The sequence below is a fragment of the Vidua macroura genome, chromosome 1, assembly GCF_024509145.1.
Source record: "Vidua macroura isolate BioBank_ID:100142 chromosome 1, ASM2450914v1, whole genome shotgun sequence".
NCBI lineage: Eukaryota > Metazoa > Chordata > Aves > Passeriformes > Viduidae > Vidua > Vidua macroura.
In genome coordinates this window covers 85,931,950-85,937,792 of record NC_071571.1, presented here as the reverse complement: position 1 = coordinate 85,937,792, position 5,843 = coordinate 85,931,950, and the positions used below count along the sequence as shown (strand labels likewise).

The 5,843-nt window shown below is 39.8% G+C and overlaps 1 long non-coding RNA gene across 1 annotated transcript; it reads right to left on the bottom strand.

The window, feature by feature from the left end:
- Positions 1 to 1,339: 1,339 nt before the first annotated feature.
- Positions 1,340 to 2,273, bottom strand: LOC128815636 (uncharacterized). The gene is made up of 2 exons (XR_008439684.1): positions 2,088 to 2,273; positions 1,340 to 1,536 (listed from the first exon to the last, which is right to left on the bottom strand). It is a non-coding gene; the product is annotated as an uncharacterized LOC128815636 (long non-coding RNA).
- Positions 2,274 to 5,843: the final 3,570 nt, after the last annotated feature.

The window sequence follows — 5,843 nt, the reverse complement described above, 5'->3', positions numbered from 1 at the left end:
GGCAAAAAGAAAAAAAGGTGCAGAAGAAAAAACACCAAGAAAATAACTCAAATATCCCAAAAGTACAAAATTAGAAGTAATACTTTAATCATTTACCCAAGATTACTTTTGAGACACTAGAGCAAGCAATAATTAATTAGTCATACTTTTTCTGGTAGATGAGGAATGTTTTAAATATTACATATTATTTTAAGATAAGTTTTGATATATAGTTGACTATTATAGTATTTTCTGTAGATAAATATTTGCAAAACACATGTAGCATTAGCACTGTTGTTGAGAGTTAAATATGAATATCAATATTTCATGAGAAAAAAGATGAACTTACAATCAAAACCTTCTGTACATCTCCATTTGAAGTTATAAGATATATCAATTATTAAAATTAATATTTATTTCCACTTCATTCTCTTCTTTGTATCCTCTTAATACCTTAATTTCTGGACACCTGATAAAACAAATGCATCTTTCTTTCTGCTTAACATCGCCTTGTGGACATCCTGATTGTAAAGAGAAAGTTTTAAAGGATTTTGACAATTCTAGAAGAAAGTAATCAAATTAAAATAATACCATGCATAAAATTAAAAATATATATAACTAAAAGACCCTTATTTGGACAGTTGATTCATTATTTTTGATCCTTCATGCAAATTTTAAAGCAATCTCAATTGACATAGTACAATTCAAAGCATGTATAATTGCAAGATATAGATTTACAAGTCCATTTACTCTCTTGGCCTTTTGATTTTTTTTATTCTGGTTAATTGGATAAAGAGGTATGGATTTTTTTTTTTTTTTTAATAAAAGGCAGCTTAGTTTCCTAGTGTTGTTTTCATAGTATGTTTAGACAACTCTTTAATCTGTTTAGACACTACCATGAGAACTTTTTAACAAGAAAGAGATCTTATGTTTTCATTTTTTCACTACGATTAATTTTTTATGGATGAATAAGTGTAGCATTTCAAGTGATAATAACTACTGATACTGGAGAACTCCACAGGATGCTGAGTAACTTATAGCTGCCCTAATCACAAAAAAGGTCTTTGCCCTAGAATTTTTGTGGTCTGTGGTTATAATTATAGCTCTCTCTCCATGCCCTGTCTTTCACTTAAAGAGTATAGTTCAGTAAGTTATCCTTCAGAACAATAACTACTGAAGCAATATCAGTGACAATCTGAAGTATTTAAAAATATTATCACATCAAATTTATGGAATCTTATAAGAAATTTGCATTCCTTGGCATGCTTAGGCTTTTTTTTTTTTTTTCTAAATATACTTAAGGAAAAAGAAAATATTTTTGTCATCTTTTTCAGTCTAAGAGGCCAGAACAAGCCAAGAATAAAGGAAATCAGACACATATATTTTTAAGAATTTGGAAAAATTAAAATAAATAATGTACTTTTTTTGACATCCAAGTAGATGTCTCCATTGAAGTCCATCTGGAGTTCTAAAAAAAGCTCATCTGTTCTCATTGGTGTCTTCAGAATATGAAAATTAAATGTAATGGGGAAAAAAGTATAGCTTCATATGTATAACCTGAAAATGAAAAAGAGAGACAGAGAAAAGAGATAATCATCCTGACTGTGCTTTAATGAATACACACCTTTCATTCATTTTAGGAAAGTAGTCATTCATATTAATTGTATAAGAATGTAAAAATGTAAGTACAAAAATTTGTTAAAATTCAACATCTTCCTGCAAATGATTGACTAATTCTTATTGTTAGTGTTTCTTTAGACCATGTATAATATCGCAGATCTACTTAAATACCTTGAGGTGAACCTGACTTCAGTTTGCTCTGATTCCTGGGCTGATTCACCCCTCTGATTATTACTCACTGCTGATACTCCAGGCTGGCAGTGATGAGATTGAAAAGAGGAGTGTCAAGGCAATTAAAAGGGAGTTTAGGGCACTGGGTCAAGTGGTTGATAGGCCAGGTGCACAGATAGTGTTCTGCTCAGTCCCTTTGGTGGCAGAAAAAAATGATGAAAGAAATAGGAGAACTCATATCATTAACAAGTGGCTCAAGGGTTGGTGCCATCGGCAAAATTTCGGATTCTTTGATCATGGGGCAACTTTTACGACACCTGCTCTACTGCAATCAGACGTGATGCATCTCTCTGTCAAGGGCAGGAGGTTTTTAGCTCATGAACTGGCAGACCTTGTCGAGAGGGCTTTAAACTAGGTCTAAAGTGGGAAGGGCATGCATCTGGGCTGTCTGGAAGCAGGCCCAAGGATGGTAAGACAGTGTTAGGGGAAAAGTCAGTAGCCCAGCTGAGGTGCATGTGCACTAATGCACACAGCATAGGTAACAAACAGGAAGAACTGGAGGCCATGGTGCAACAGTAGAGCTATGATGTAGTCGCCATCACAGAAACATGGCGGGATGACTCACAGAGCTGGAACACTGCACTGGATAGCTACAAGCTCTTCAGAAGAGACAGTAAAGGGAGAAGAGGTGGAGGGGTGGCCCTTTATATTAGGGATGCTTTGGATGTCATAGGTATTGAAACTAATGACGATGAAGTTATTTCCCTATGGGTAAGAATTAAGGGGAAGGCCAACAAGGCTGACATCCTACTGGGAGTCTGCTATTGTCCACCCAACCAGGATGAAGAGGTGGACAACTTATTCTATAAGCAACTGAACAATGTCTCAGGATCATCAGCCCTTGTTCTTGTAGGCGACTTCAACCTACCAGACATCTGCTGGGAACTTAATACAGCAGAAAAACAGCAATCTAGAAAGTTTTTAGAGTGTGTGGAGGATGACTTCTTGTCACAACTGGTGGGTGAGCCCACCAGGGGAGGGACTATGTTAGACCTATTGTTCACAAATAAAGATGGACTGGTGGATGATGTGGAGGTTGAAGGCTGCTTGGGGCACAGTGATCATGAAATTATAGAATTCTCAATAATTGGTGAAATAAGGAGGAATATCAATAAGATCTCTACGCTGGACTTCCAGAGGGCAGACTTTGGCCTATTTAAGAGACTTTCAGAGAGTTCCTTGGGAAACAGCCCTTGAAAACAAAGGAGTCCAGGACAGATGGGTGTGCTTCAAAGCAGAGATCTTGAGGGTGCAAGAACAAACTGTCCCTGTGTGCCGAAAGATGAGTTGACGAGGCAAATGTCCTCTCTGGATGAACAATGATGCTTTGAAAGAACTTAGAAATAAAAAATAGATGTATCATCTTTTTAAGGAGGGACTGATTTCTCAGGAAGTATTTAAGGGAGCTGCTAGGACATGTAGAAAAAAAATTAGGGTGGCCAAAGCTCAGTTTGAACTTAACTTGGCAACTTCTGTTAAAAATAATAATAATAAAAGTTTTTACAAATATATTAATAGTAAAAGGAAGGGTATAACTGACCTCTGTTCCTTATTGGATGAGGCAGGCAACCTAGTAACTAAAGATGAGGAAAAGGCAGAAATGCTTAATGCCTTCTTTGTCTCAGTCTTTAGTGGTAAGACAGTTTGTCCTCAAGACAACTGTCCTCAGGGGTTGGTAGGTGGTGCCAGGGAGCAGAATGGTCCTCTTGTTATCCGAGAAGAGGCAGTCAGAGAATGCTGGGCCACCTGGATATTTATAAATCAATGGGACCAGATGGGATCCACCCCAGGGTGATGAGGGAGCCGGCAGATGAGCTTGCAAAGCCACTCTCCATCATTTATCAAGAGTTGTGGCTCACTGGCAAGGTTCCAGATGATTCGAAACTGGCCAATGTGACACTGTTTATAAAAAAGGTAGGAAGGAGGATCCTGGTAATTACAGGCCAGTTAGCCTGACCTCAGTACCAGGTAAGATAATGGAACAGTTCATACTGAGTGCTATCACACAACACTTAAAGGATGCCCAGGGTATCAGCCAGCATGGGTTTATGAAGGGTAGGTCATGTCTGACCAACCTGTTCTCCTTCTATGACCAGGTGACCCGTCTGGTGGATGCGGGAAAGGCTGTGGATGTTGTCTATTTAGACTTCAGCAAGGCCTTTGATACCGTCTCCCACAGCACACTCCTGGAGAAGCTGGCAGCCCATGGCTTGGACAGGAGCACTCTTTGCTGGGTTAGGAACTGGCTGGATGGATGGGCCCAGAGAGTGATGGTGAATGGTGCAGCATCCAGCTGGGGACAGTCACCAGTGGTGTCCCTCAGGGGTCTGTACTGGGACCATTTCTATTTAATATTTTTATAGACGACATGGATGAGGGCATCGAGTCCTTCATTAGTAAATTTGCAAACGACACTAAGCTGGGAGCTTGTGTTGATCTGTTGGATGGAAGGAGGGCTCTGCAGAGAGACTTAGATCGGTTGGATGGATGGGCAGAGTCCAACAGCATGAAGTTTAATAAGTCTAAGTGTTGAGTTCTACATTTTGGCCACAAAAATCCCCTACAGCATTACAGGCTGGGGACAGTGTGGCTGGACAGTGTTCAGGCAGAAAGGGACCTGGGGGGGGCTGGGAGACAGCTGGTTGAATGTGAGTCAGGAATGTGTCTTGGTGGCCAAGAAAGCCAATGGCATCCTGGCCTCTATCAGGAATAGTGTGGCCAGCAGCAGCAGGGAGATCATTCTTTCCCTGTACTCGGGGCTGATGAGACCACATCTTGAGTGCTGTGTCCAGCTCTGGGCCCCTCAGTTTAGGAATGATGTTGAGATGCTTGAGCGTGTCCAGAGGAGGGCAACGAGGCTGGTGAGGGGCTTAGAATACAAGCCCTATGATCAACATTTGAAGGAACTGGGGTTGTTTAGCCTGGAGAAGAGGAGGCTTAGAGGTGACCTTATTGCTCTCTACAACTTCCTGAAGGGAGGTTGCAGACAGGTGGGGGTCGGTCTCTTTCAGCAGGCAGTAACTGACAGAACAAGAGGACACAGTCTCAAGCTATGTCAGGGAAGGTATAGATTGGATATTAGGAAAAAAAAATTTCACTGAAAGAATAATAAAGTACTGGAATTGTCTTCCCAGGGTTGAATCACCATCTCTGGATGTGTTTAAAAAAAGACTGGACATGGCACTTGGTGCTATAGTCTAGCTGAGGTGTTAGGGCATAGGTTGGACTTGATGATCTTAGAGGTCTCTTTCAACCTCATTATTCTGTGATTCTGTGTGATTCTGTGATGACTGAAGTACATGCTGTCTTGCATTCCATGGTGCTTTTCACCCTTGTGATTATATCATGAGTCCTGTTATACTTGATATTTAATGTAAAGATTCAGCTCCTGGAGATGTAAGAACATATCCCAGCTTTCACAAAGGTTAAAAAGAAGGGTTAAGAAGGAAAGAGGAAAGGATAAAATGCCACAATTAGAAAAGCTGAGTTAAAAATACTGAGAAGGAAAGGAAATTTACAGCCTACAAATGGAACTAAATATGGGTATTTTTTCAAAGGTATGTGATTTTCTACAAGAAGAGTCACAAAGGGATCGTGCCTGTTAGAGCTTTTAAAGTGTCATGTAATCAAGATGACTGCAAAGCTGCAGAGGCAGGTACCCAGACAGGCTGAATGAAATGCAAAGCAGTTCAGTGCAGAACAGTCAGGGAGGGACTGCCTGTAGTGGAATAATCTGCCTGAGACTCAGAGCAGAATGAGCTATTCCAGAGGACTGTTATGTCACTTCCAAAGTGAATGAATTAAAACAGAATTGGGCACTGAGCAAGTAGAGAAATTAGTTTTATGGATGGATGTGAGGCATTTCACTACGGAAAAACAATTCATACAGAGACAGTGGCAGTATAGGGCCCTCTATTGCTGTCATTAGATGCTACTCACTTTCTGGCAAAATGTAGTCTTACTAAATTCCCTCTTTTTTTTTCTTTTTTTTTTTTCTTTTCTTTTTTGTTTTC